The sequence below is a fragment of the Arvicanthis niloticus genome, chromosome X (assembly GCF_011762505.2).
Source record: "Arvicanthis niloticus isolate mArvNil1 chromosome X, mArvNil1.pat.X, whole genome shotgun sequence".
Lineage (NCBI taxonomy): Eukaryota > Metazoa > Chordata > Mammalia > Rodentia > Muridae > Arvicanthis > Arvicanthis niloticus.
In genome coordinates, this window is record NC_047679.1 from 17,626,604 (window position 1) to 17,640,306 (window position 13,703).

Sequence of the window (13,703 nt, forward strand, 5' to 3'; positions counted from 1 at the left end):
TCATTTATATATCAGGTATCCATTTCCACAATTATAGGGTCTAGTCTGGATTCTTCTATTTCAACTTGCTATTCTTCAACCAACAAACAGTAGTCCAGTTTTAAAGGTGCAAAACAAAACAAACAGCTTTAGAACGGCTATTCATATGAATCTTCAACACAAGTTCAAATTCTATTTTTATTTACAAAATGTTCTCATAAAATATACCCCCCACATACTTACAGGTCTCTTCCACAACACACTTCTCACGTTGATTTTAGCAATGTTAATAGCACCATTCATATATTATTTAAAATCAAGATTTCATTTTAGTCACTACATTGATTCATTATCATTTACATCCATGGATGAGATAAGTATACTGAAATTATCTGCAGTTCCACGGCAATTATTCCTGGGTCCAGCACAGAAGGCTTTGCAGTTACCAGTCACAAACAATACCACAGTGAGTAGATACTATAAGAATTTTCGGGCCACAAAGTTTAATAAGCCTCCATGTTTATACAAAGTTATCTCCACATCATTTTCAAATGATGCAAACACGCTGAACTCTTTTCCAGTACTTGTCTTTATATTTAATGTAATTCCAGGAAATAGTTCTTCAGGAAATGATAGAGAAAATACTTCTCTACCAGAGAGGCCCAAGGAATCTGCACTTTCTCCTGGGAGGAACTCAAGAGGCGCTATACCAATTCCAATCAAATGATCTTTGTGTATTTTTTTCATAGCTTTCAGCCAAAACAGCCTTTACACCCAGCAAATAGGGTCCTTTGGCAGCCCAATATCTTGAATTTCCTGAACCATATTTTTTTCCTGCTAAAATTATCAGTGGGATACCTTCTTTCTGGTACAGTTCTGCAGCTTCAAATACATCGAGCGTCTGTCCCGATGGAAAATGAATTGTTTTGGGAGCTGGCTTCCCAATAAACTTATTAAAAAGCTTGATGTTTGCAAATGTGCCTCTTGTCATCACAGCATCATTACCTCTTCGGGCTCCATAAGAGTTGAACTCTCGCGGAGTAAGGCCTCTGTTTGTCAAATACTTAGCAGCAGCACTACTCCTGGCAATACTTCCAGCAGGTGATATATGATCTGTAGTGACAGAGTCTCCCAAATGCAATAGGACATGGTCATTTTCAATAGGCTGGAATGCAGCTGGCTCTTTGGTAAGTTTATCAAAAAATGAAGGGCATCTGATGTAAGTAGACTTCACATCCCACGGAAACAGCACTGAGTCAGGAGCTTCTAAGGAATTCCACCGTTTATTTCCCATCTCTACTTTCTGTTTTAGTGCTTTAAACATGGACAATATAACATGTTCTTCTTCTATCTGATGAACTTCTTCTCGGCTAGGCCAAATGTCATGCAGGAAAATTTCCTTTCCCGTAGAGTCAGTACCTAAAGGCTCTGTCTGGAAGTCTATATTCACTGTGCCTGCTATGGCATAAGCCACCACTAAGGGTGGAGAGGCAAGATAATTGGCACGGACACAATCACAAAGACGGCCTTCGAAATGTTTGTTTCCAGATAAAACTCCACAGGTAACCAAATCACCCTGTTTTACTGCATTCAGAACTGCTTCTGATAAAGGTGCTGTATTTCCTACACATGTTGAACATCCATAGCCAACTATTTCGAACCCTAGCTTGCTAAGATAGGGTAACACTCCACTTGAACTGAGGTAATGTGTAACCATCCCACTGCCTGGAGACAAATTTGTTCTTATATAAGGTTTAACTCGTAGACCAGTTTCAACAGCCTTTTTAGCTAAAAGACCTGCAGCAAGCATCACAGATGGATTGCAATTATTGGTACAACTGATAACTGCAGCAATGACCACGGATCCATGGGACAGCTTATACTCACTTCCATCATAATGAACAGAGACAGTATCACTTTGTTTTTCTGCTGCAACTTGGAAGCCTTTAAAACAACTTTAAATATCTTTCAATATACACTAAAGTAAACCTCTAAATTTCAGTTAACATATACTAACTTAAAATAAATTTAAACTTCTATAAATATATAATAATTAAACAAAACACTAACTTTTTCTTAATATACAATAATTTTAAAAAATCTATAAATTTCTGTTAATATACAATAATTAAACAAAACAAACTGAAATTACTATAAATATAGAATTATTCAAACAAAATGACATTAAACTTCTATTAATATCCAATAGTTAAAAAAAACCATAAAATATATATTAATATAAAGTATTACATTTCTAACAATGTTCAATAATTAAACAAAGACCTTACATTTCTCTTAATATATGATATTTCAAAAAGAATATGATTTTACACTTTTACCAATATACAATAATTAAAAAACCTTAAATTTCTGCTAATATACTCTAATTGAGCAAAAATCTTTAAATTTATATCAATATACAATAATTAAGCAAAACAAGCTACCACCCCAGTTGATAACAAACATAACAAATCAAGCGACCTAAATCACTCACCCCAACTTAAGTGTTGGGCACGATGGTATTCTTATATGTATTGCTTTCTGCTGGATTGGGGCAAAGAATTCCCATTTTTGGTTTCCAAGGAAAACAATGGTTAGTCTAAATAAAGGTAACTGTTGCATGTATTGCCTAGGCTCTGTGTTTATCCAGTCTCTGTATTCCCAGTCCTGCCTACGTATTGTCCAATCTCTGTGTTTATCCACTCTCTGTGGGATTAATCATTAGGGCTAGCACATTTGAAGTTAATTTGCATGCAAACTTTTGGGTAAATCAGTAACTGAGACAGTCTTTCAATTACTTGGGCTATTTTCTTTGTGAAGACATTCTTGTCTCAGCTGATAAGAGAATTCATTGGTTAGATATAATTTTTATACTTTTGTTGGTAAACATACTTTTTCATTCCCTGTATTCATATAAACATAACCACATCCCATCCCCACCTTAAAAAATTGCTGGTTTCCATTTTAATGTCAAAATATCCTTACAGTATATAGGTTGGTTTATTTCTTCTATGGTTCTGATAACCATATGTCTCTCAGCAGCTGTTTTTTTTTTAATTAAAATTAAGAAAATTTAGTGTTAACAAAACATTATTTAGTATGTTCCAGAGGGTTTTATTCTCTCTTGTAGTTTAGTAAGCGTTTCCTTTAATGTATTATTGGCTCTTTCTATAACTGCTTGTCTTGTGGGATTGTGTGTTTTAGGAGTAAAATGCTTTATGTTATAATATGCAAAGAATTGTGTCATGTTATTGGGTACATATGTGGAAGCATTATCAGCTTTAATTTGTTCAGATTTCTCCCTAATTGACATCATTTCCAGTAAACGTGTTATTACAAAATCAGACTTTCAGAACTTAAAACCAGGTGCCCATTGAAACCCTGAGTGCATGTAAATGGTATGTGGTATAATCCTTTGTTTTCCAAATTGTGCAAGATGAATTGGGTGTTGTAAAGCTAGATATGCAGGCCCCTGTCACTGTCAATTAAGTTGTATTTATACTCCCTGGAAAAAGCACATGTTCTCCAACGTTTTTTTCCTCAGAAAAACACCATGTGAATCTATCATATCAAAACTCAATGTGAGTCTGTATCAGCTGTAGTAATCCAGCTATAGGTACACAAGTGTATGTACCATTGGTCAAGTCTAGCAAAGTTTGTGGAGATGATACATGGGAACAAGATGATACATAAACAAGGTTCAGTTGTTCATTTGTGGGAACGACTGAACCTTGCCCTACAGTGTCATCTCCTACTCATAGGCCTCCTGCAGGTCACATAGAATCTGTTCTGGTCTTCCGTCTTTAGTATTTCTCAAAAAAACTCTTCTGTGGTACATGTCCAGATCATGGTTTTCTAGACTCATTTGCTGGACTACCAGTTGTGACACAGATTGCCAGACTTTGAGACTCAGAATGTTTGTCTGGATTCTAATAACCTTGTAATCTTGCATTATTTTATATCAGAATTATATCATGTTGAACATGTTGCCACATTCCTCTACTAGATGTGATAGAACCTCTCCAAGATGGCTTGTTTTGTATTAATGTGACATAATCTAGAGTCGTCTGTGAACATTCTTCCATGAAACGGTCTGTAAAAAGCATTTTGACAGCTAACTGGAGTAATGATTGTCATGGTAGTGTGGAGCATACTATGTGTGTTTCCAAGATGTAAGAGGTTGTAGGTAAAAAAATGGCTGGGGAAGTGCAGGTTTCCTCCTGCCACACTGTGTGTAGTAGGCTGGGAATGCCCTGGGTTCCTCCCACTGGAAGTTAGGCCCAGCTGCTGACTAAAGGCCTCTCCATGGCTCCTCACAGTACGTGGCCCCAACACTCAAGGAAGTCCTTGGGATTCCAAAACTGGTTTATTGTCATGGCAGATGGTGGATGGATCTGGATGCACACCCCCAAAACCCAGGAAGGACCTGAGTTAAATAGGGAGGGGAGAAGGGGGGAGGTGCTGGGGAGGAATGCTTAATTGGCTCTACCCTCTGGCCTTCAGGTACCTTATTAGTATGTAAATCTCTCTAGGCCCTAGGCCTGCTTATCACACCCTCCACCTGTGTATATGACTGAAGGGTGAAGGTGGAATGGAGATTAGACTTCCTGTTAGGCCCCACAAGAGGTAGTTCTGTATAGTAGACGAAAGCAAGACATGATACCTATTGAGTGCAAAGCATTATGTAGTATTCCTTAGTGATATCTTCATTTATTTTTGCCTCTATATTTCTTACTTGATTTCTGATCTGTGTACTCACAGTAATAAACACGGAAGATTCTGCCCTGATTACTATGGTAAGGTTTCCCAGAATGAAGCCCCAATGTTCCTCACTATATTGGGAGACACATAGCTCAGTAATTGTTCATTGTTGGTGAACTCTCCAGAAGTATTCCTTTCTGTGGCATCTTCACTGTGCTACGATACATCTGGCCATGCAGATTCTGTATTATCTCTTTTGAATTCCTGGAGAACAAAAATAACCATTCCATCCACACACTGTGAGGCCTAACACTGGATGCACATTTGTATAAACATCTTTGCCTGAATAGTTTCACTGAATCTCTCCTGTCTCTAACGCGCCCCCCTCGAGCCTTGCATCTGTGGGGAAGAAAGCACGAGACGCAGAGATCAGGTAGTTACTGCAAAACGAGGCTTTAATCTTTCTCACACACATGGGGAAACGCGGAGAGGCGCGGAAGGGGAGAGCTGAGGAAGGGGTCCGGCTTAAGTACAGTCTAGAGTGACGTATTCACTTCTGATTGGCTGTTCGCTCACCACCCAATATTATGCCTCGGGATTGTCAGTGACTTTGGCACGCCTATCAGCCTAGCAACTGCGCAGATAATTGTTTACATCTGGAGAAGACACGCGGCCAGTGCCATCTTGGAAATGCAAATGTGTAGCCACTGCTAACAATGGCTTCCTACACCTGTCCACACATGAAAATAACACCAGGTATAGAAGAGATCATGTAGCTTTAGCATCTAACATCTTTTGTTGTTTTTCTAGATCCTGCTTCATTTTCAGATTCTATGTTTTCTGTCCCATTTATGATGGACAGGCTACATACACTGTACCCATGATGAGATCTACAGAGATTGGACTCCTACTACCCTCCTTACCCTTCCATGCTTGGCTTCCCTCATCCATCTGTGGATCCAGTTTTTTGGTGAGTTCAGTAAGTAGTGAGTCTACAATAGTAGTCTACATTGGTGCATGCATAGCTAAACATTTACTGATTATACATGTTGGCATATCTGAACTATGCCCTCGAGTGTCTTCTATTCCTGGGCATTCCCATGGTCACAAAGTAGCTACACTGGACTTCCTTGTTTAGAATTCCCAAATAAAACCTCAATTCTGCAATGTCCATATTCCCAGACAGTGCTTCTCCAGAACTATCTGCTGGATCACCATTTATGAAAAAGATTGTCTGGCTTTGAGAGTCTCAGAATATTTCTATTCTATTACCATTGGAATCTTACCTCTTTTTTTTCCATCAGATTCAGTACCATGTAGAACATGCTGCCACATTCTTCTTCCAGGTGTGATAGAGCTTCACAATGATGGCCTGTCTTTTGGTAACATGACACAATCTAGAATCATTTGAAAAGAAGGAACCTCAATTTAAACCACTTGCCTACAAAATGATTTGTATAAATGTCTTTTGACAACTCCTTGAGTAATGATTCATAAGGTAGTTTGGAGGCCTCTAGGAGTGTTGCCACCTTTCAGAAGTAGTTCTGTGTTGTACAAGTGCCCAGCTGATGTACCTGTTGTGGGCAAAGCATTGTGTAGTATTCCGTAGTGTTATGTGCTTTTCTTTTTGCCTATAGGTTTCTTCCTTGACTCCTAAAATTTGTTCTCTCAGTGATGAAATGTGCTTAATATGGTAAGTTTCCCCAAATTAAGTACAACTGTGCTATTCCCAATAAGTGCATATATATTTATCTCATGCATTTTCCCTTGTTGGTGTGCTCACACAAACCTTACTTTCCAGTGCCATCATCACTGTTCCACGTTAGTTCTGGTCACACACATTTTGTATTGCCTCTTGAATTTCTCGAGATCCAAGATATCCTTTCAATCCCAACAAGTTAAAGCCTAATTGTAGATGTGGATTACTCTCAACATTGTTACCTGAGTAGCTTTCCTGAATCTCTCCCATCCATACCATGCACACAGTCCCAGGCCTATGTTATATTATGTAGCTTTTACATCTAAGTACTTCATTTGGTTCTCTTGCCCCTAGCTTCCTAACATTTCAGTCCTGTTTTTATGGATAGTGTGTGTACCAGGTTTGCATGAACATATCTACAAGCCTTTGCTGCCAATGAATATGACTGGAGTTAAGTCTTCTCAAGCCAGTTCACCAAGAAACAAGCTCTCCCTATTGAGCTTGGCTTCAGGAACCCAGCATTGTACCCAATTTCCTGGTGAGTTTGAGCAGTAGTTGTCCACATTTTTAATGGAAGGAGTTCTAGCTAAGTCTGTGCAGATTACACATGGGGTTCCTTTGTGGGCAAGTTTGAAAGTGTCCCTCCAGTGACATCTATTACCAGCCTTCCCTGGGTCCTAAAGCACCTATACGGCATTTCTCTGTTTATTATTGACTAATACTCACAAACTTCTGTTCTGTGCATTCTTTCTGACCATGCATATGCTTCATTTGATTGTTATCATAGTCTTTGTAGAAAGTGTAGTTCCTTTGTGTCAAGTCTGTAACTCATGTCACATAAGATGTACCCTGGATTTGGGAATTCTTCCTGACCAAGCCTGATTGTGACAATTTTATACTCTAAAATCTAGTGCTCTTTTCATAGGTGTACTACTTGGGCCTTACCTGTTGAGCTCCAATGATTCAGGACCATCATTGCATGGTTGTCTAATGTCAAGTAGCCCCTAAAGCAAAGTTTTTTGGAAGGTCCTGCAAGAACCACGACCACACGTAAGGGATATTTCTCAAGACAATGCCTTGTAAGCATTCTGATTTTCCTCTTCAATTCCTCAGATTAACACAGGTATAATTTTTCTATGACAGAAACACTAAGAAGACTGCTCGTGCACCGTTGACAAAGTCTAGGCTGACATCTTGATATTCTGAAGAAAGACTGGCTTTTGTTAGAGGCATTCTTTTGGAGGTTGGGTACCACTCACTACCAGCCTTAACTCCAGTCATAAATCTTCTGTAAAGCTTCTCAAGCCAGTTCACCAAGAAACAAGCAAATTGTCACCATCTCAACTGCTCATGTTCTTAATCTGGATTCACAGGTTGCATAGCCAGTTTGATGGATCACAAGACCTGGAAAAACCTTCCAGCTTCAGTCCATGCTTCAGACGCTCCAATGTTCAGCTTCAGATGATCAAAGACTACAGAAGTTTTACCTTGTGAAATCCAGGGCAATTTTACCACCATCCTTATTGTCTTTAAACTACCTCTTCTGTAAAAGTCCTACTTTAATACTGCCTCTTAAATACTGCCTAACTATAGAGTGTCTGTGCCGTCTCTCTATTCCCACATAAACTTCTGAATGAACACCTATCTTGCCATATTTTCCCTATGAGCTTCAAGAAATTGTGGGACAACCTTCCTCATCCTCCCAGACCTAGATCAGTCAAGAAATTGCTGAAGCTCTTCCAATCAAATGCCAGATGATATTCTGGCTATACCTATGTATCTGCCCATAATGTCCTATTACAGTCTCATAACTACACTCTGCCAGACATACAGCTGGTCACTAATCTACTGCCACAATTTTCAAGATGTTATTACAAAACCAAAGCCTGTCAACTCCATCTCAACTTGTCAGCTTCTAGCTGTTGTTGCATATTTCTAGTACTGTTTTGAATTCTGTGTGCTCTAAGACCTATGTGCCAGCAACATCTGTATACTCCCAGGCATAGCTATGTTCATGAATCTTGTGCAGACTTTCCTGGTGAACTCCCCGAGCCAAGCACAACTGTAACATCTCCAATGTCCAGTGACTATCTCTGGATGCACAGAGAGCATTTTCAGGTATGCCCAAGAATCTACCAAGAATGCTCTAAGTGCACATAAGGACACACACAGGAACTTGTTATTTTTGAGGTTGAACCTTGGTAACCACTTCTAGGAGCAATTCATTATCCACATAAGAGACCAGACATTGGAAATTTGCTTTCAGAATGTAATTTAATGCTTTAGCAAATGAGAGGCAATGGGAAAGGACAAAACCTGTTGGCAGTTCTAGAGCTGGTAGAAAGTTCTTGAACCACATCGACCTTTATGAAGAAAATCATTAATTTTGGCTTTCTTTAAGTTCAGACATTTAGTCTATTTTCTCATGGCTAGAAGGGAGTGCTCTGTGGGCAGAAATGATGTTTGAGAAGTAGGTGTGAGTGTTTATTTGGATCCTCAGGCAGAAGCAGTCTTGGAGGCTGACTTTTAGCAAAAAGCAGCTATCAGCTTTGCAGCCATCTTGAGCCATACACCCTGACATGAGATTTGGATTACAATAGCCTACAACAGCTGAGCACACTCCGATAATCTTGGTTTAGATACCTTGAGATTAAAGGTGTGTGAGATTAAAGGTGTGTGAGATTAAAGGTGTGTGAGATTAAAGGTGTGTGACTTAAGAGTATGACTTAGAAGTATAGAGATCAAAGTTAGAGACAAGACCTAAGGGCATGATTAAAGGTGTAACTTAGAGGCGTGGCTTAGAAGTGAGACATATAAAAGGCAGAGACAGAACAGATCAGAATTCAGACTGAGATCAGAGAATCAGACACATCAGACATTAGGTAGAAGACACTTGGCTCCAGACAGAATCAGACACAGCAGACAGAGGAGACAGAGAAGGAGATACTTAGAGGAAGAGAGACTGAAGAATAAACGGGATTGAATCACACCCTGTCTGGTCTCCATTCTTCGAGTCTGCCCTCACCCTCGCTCTTGCTGAACCCCGACCCGAAGACTGGAGCAGCAGCTTGGGCGGGGATACAGTGGCCGCCCAAATGTGGGTCGGCCTGGGCCTCAACATTTTGCCTGGGCTGAGACGTTTTTTGGCTGCCCCAACATGGGGCTAGTGTGGACCCCAACAAAGCAGAAAATCATGAGCCACAAAAGTCATACCTTGAGCATGTCAGACCTCAATATCCATCTCAAAATGATCCACTTTCTCCAACAAGTCCGCACCTCCTCCAAAAATGACACCCCTTCTAACAGTGCCAAATTTTGGTTAACTAGAATTCAAGTCTATGAGCCTACTGAGACCAATCTTCTTCACACCACCATAGCTGGCTTTCCATCTTGAATTACAGAGATACAATCCTCCCTGCACCAAGTGCACTCTCCAAGCCTGTTTGCCCATGCACCGAACTCCCATCAGATGTGACACATGGACTGATCCTAACCTAACAAGACAGAGCTGTTCTCATTGTCCAGGGATTAAATCTCATGGTCACTCATCAACTGTGGTAACATTCATTCCCTGGTCATGTCCAGAACCATGCCTACCTGGGCCATTGTTTCACTGCCAACTCATAACTCTGTGGGCACAGGAAATACATTGGTTGGCATGATGATTGTCCTCAAAACCTCTGCTGCCAGTTCCATGGCCATATATCCCTTGGCATTGCTCTGGTGACATAAAATCTTTACTGGACTTACCTCTTGAGGTGCTACAGAAATCTCTTGTCCCAGGGTATCTATACTCATAGAGCTAATTCCATAGTCAACCATTATTCAGCACATTGTACTAGTGAATTGTTTATGTTGTTTTCTCCCAGAAAAATTTCTTGTCTTCAGGGTGTATCTGTTGTCAGAAAGATGCTTTGCCTGGCTAGTGCCCCAGCACCACATATACCTGTTCATCTCTGTGATCCAGTGCCTAGGTCTGCCAGCAGAGATCAGACTTCTTTTCACTGGAACACCCTTAAGAACATTAGATGCTACCATCATCCTCACACTCTCACACATATCCTCCTATCTATGATCTCTTTTAGTGGAATTCTTTGCTGATCCCTTGAAAACCAAGCCAGTGTGTACAGTATAATATGAGGTTAACTTCTAATCCTGCACCATCTATACCTTGTTTTCCTCTTGATTGTCTACCAAAAAGCCAATCTGAACCTTCTGTTCACTGTACAGTCCTAGGTTGGATGAATATATCTGGAAAGAATCTCCCAGATCATTTTTCTCCAGTGCTTTCTACAGACATCAAGAGTACTGCATAGTCATAATGCAAACCAGTGTTCCCTGCTAATCATTTAGGAATGTTATCCTTCAGTCTCATTTAGAACATTCCAAGAACTACTCTGGTCATTGTTCTGCTGTATTGGTTTCTCCATGGGGAGAGAATCCAGAGATAAAACTCCACCTGGTCTATCACACTATCAGTTGTACCTCTTGATGTGTTGACCTTGTACCAGATTTGCCTGTTGACATTCTCTGGAAGAGCTGCCTGAATGCCAGTCTAATATTCCCAAGGCTCCAAGGCTAGGACTTGCCCAAGGCTCCAAGGCTAGGACTTGCCATGCCATTCCTGCATGAGCTTATTTTCTTTTTCTTTCTTTCTTTCTTTCTTTCTTTCTTTCTCTCTTTTTCTTTCTTTCTTCTGTTCTCTCTTTATTAATTTTATTAGATATTCCCTTCATTTACATTTTAAATAATATACTTTATTCTGTCTTTTTCTTCAGCATCCCTCAATGGCATTGCCCTCACCCTGTTTCTATGAAAGTGTTCCCCCACACACCCACCTACTCCAGACTCCCTGACTAGCATTTGCTATAATGGGCATGGAGCCTACAGTATCAAGTATCTCCTCCCACTGATGCCTGAAAATGACATTCTCATCTATATTTCTGGATAGAGCTATAAGTCTCTCCATGTGTACTTTTTGTTGGTGGTATATTCCTTGAAAGCTCTGAGCTTACTAGTTGGTTAATATTTTTGTTCTTCCTTTGTGGTTGCAAATAATTTCAGCTCCTTCAGTCTCTTCTCTAATTCCTTTTTTGGATACCCCGTGATAAGTCCAACGGTTGGCTGTGTGCATTTGCCTCTGTATTTATAACTTTCTGGCAGAGCCTCTCAGGACACAGGTATATAAGGCTCCTGTCATCATGTATTTATTTCTTCACATCTACAATGGTGTCTGGGATGGGTGACTGTATATGCGATAGATCCACAGGTTGGGAGAACTCTAGGTGGCCTTTCCTTAGGTCTCTGCACTACACTTTGTCTCCATATTTTTTCCTGTGAGTATTTTGTTTGCCTAAATAAGAATGTCTGAAGGTTCCACACTTTGGTCTTCCTTCTTCTATAGCTTCATGTGATCTGTGAATTATATTATGGTGTTTCTGGCTTTGTGGTTAATATCCACTTATCAAGAATTCCATACCATATGTGGGTTTTTTTGTGATTGGTATACCTCACTCAGGATTATATTTTCTAGTTACAGACTTTTGCCTAAGAATTTCATGAAATCATTGTTTTTAATATCTGATCAGTACTACATTGTGTAAATATACAACAGTATCTGTATCCATTCCTCTATTGAAGGATAATCTGTGCTCTTTTCAGCTTCTGGCTATTATAAATAAGGCTGCTATGAACATAGTATAACATGTGTTTTTGTTATATATTGAGGCAATTTGGGCATATGCCCAGGAGTGGTATAGCTGGCTCATCAGAAAATACAATGTCCAATTTTCTGAGGAACTGCCTGACTGATTTCCAGAGTGTTTATACCAGCTTACAATCTCACCAGCAATGAAGGAATGTTCCTCTTTCTCCTCATCCTAGACAGCATCTAGTGGCACCTGAGTTTTTGATCTTAGTCATTCTGACTGGCATGAGTTGAAATCTTAGGGTTGTTTTGATATTATTTGAGCACATGGTTCACAGTGGAGGAGTTGGAGAAAGGAATGAAGGGGTTTGCAACGCCATTCAGAGAACAACAATATCAAACAGTAATAATCCCCAGAGCTCTCAGGAACTAAACCAGCAACCAAAAAGTACACATAAAGGGACCCCATGGCTTCACCTGCATATGTAGCAGATGAGGAAGTTGTAGGCCATCACTGGGAGAAGAGGCCCTTGGTCCTTTGAAGGCTTGATGTCTCAGTCTAGGTGGAGGAAAGATCGGCAAGCTGGGGTGGGTGGGTGGAGGAACACCCTCATAGAAGCAGGGGGAGGGGGATGGTATAGGATGTTTTCTGGAATGGGAACCAGGAAATGGGATAACATTTGCAATGTAAATAAAGAAAATATCCAATAACAAAAAAGAGAATATCAGTGCTTGGTTCTTGTCTTCAATCACAGCCTGACACGAGCAATACTGTAGGCCATTGGTGTCTGTGAATGGTATAAATCCCATTGTGTTCATTTCTGGGTGGCCTTTTGTTTAGTCTCTGCTCCAAGATTTGTCACTGTGTTATGTTTAGACAGGAAAAGTTCTGAGTTCAAAAATTTGAGATGGGTGTGTGTCCCCATCCTTCAACTGGGGTGCATATCTATATAGTGGAAGTAGTGTCTTAAGATTGTATCTCCATACAGTTGGGCATTTATATTAATGTCATCCCCATTGACCACTGAGACTCTTGCATTCCTGTTGTCTGGGTCTTTCTGGTGCTTCCCACTGTTCGTCACCCCACACAGCTATATATTTCTATTCATTCTCCTGTTCCTCTGTTCTTATGTCCCATCTTCTACAATTCCTGATTCTTCCCCCCTTTATTCCTCTCCTTCTCCTTTTCCACCAAGTCCCTCCTCCCTCTTCCTCTCATGATTGTTTTGTTTCTCTTTGTAAGCGGGATTAAAAATATATACTTTGGTCTTCCTTCTTAATAAGCTTCCTATGATCTGCAAGTTGTATCATGGGTATTCTGAGCTTTTTGAGTAATATTTATCAGTGAGTACACACCATGTATGTCCTTTTTGTTCTGGGTTATGGCACTCAGGGTATTTTGTAGATTCATCCATTTGCCTGCAAATTTTGTGATATCCTCATTTTTAAAAGCTGAGTAATATATTGTGAAAATGTGCCATATTTTCTTCATGCATTTTTCCATTGAGAGACATTTGGGTTGTTTCTACCTCCTGGCTCTTTTACACTGGTTTGAAAATAGCAGAACATTTTGTTCTTTTGATATGGTGGATCATCTTTTGGATATATTTCCAGGAGCAGTATAGCTGGGTCTTCAGGTAGAACAATTTTCAATTTTCTGAGAAAAAAAACAGATAG

The 13,703-nt window shown here is 39.9% G+C and overlaps 1 pseudogene; it reads right to left on the reverse strand.

Moving 5' to 3' along the window:
* Positions 1 to 232: 232 nt before the first annotated feature.
* On the reverse strand, positions 233 to 10,201 carry LOC117694285 (iron-responsive element-binding protein 2 pseudogene; annotated as a pseudogene).
* Between the last annotated feature and the right edge of the window lie 3,502 nt (positions 10,202 to 13,703).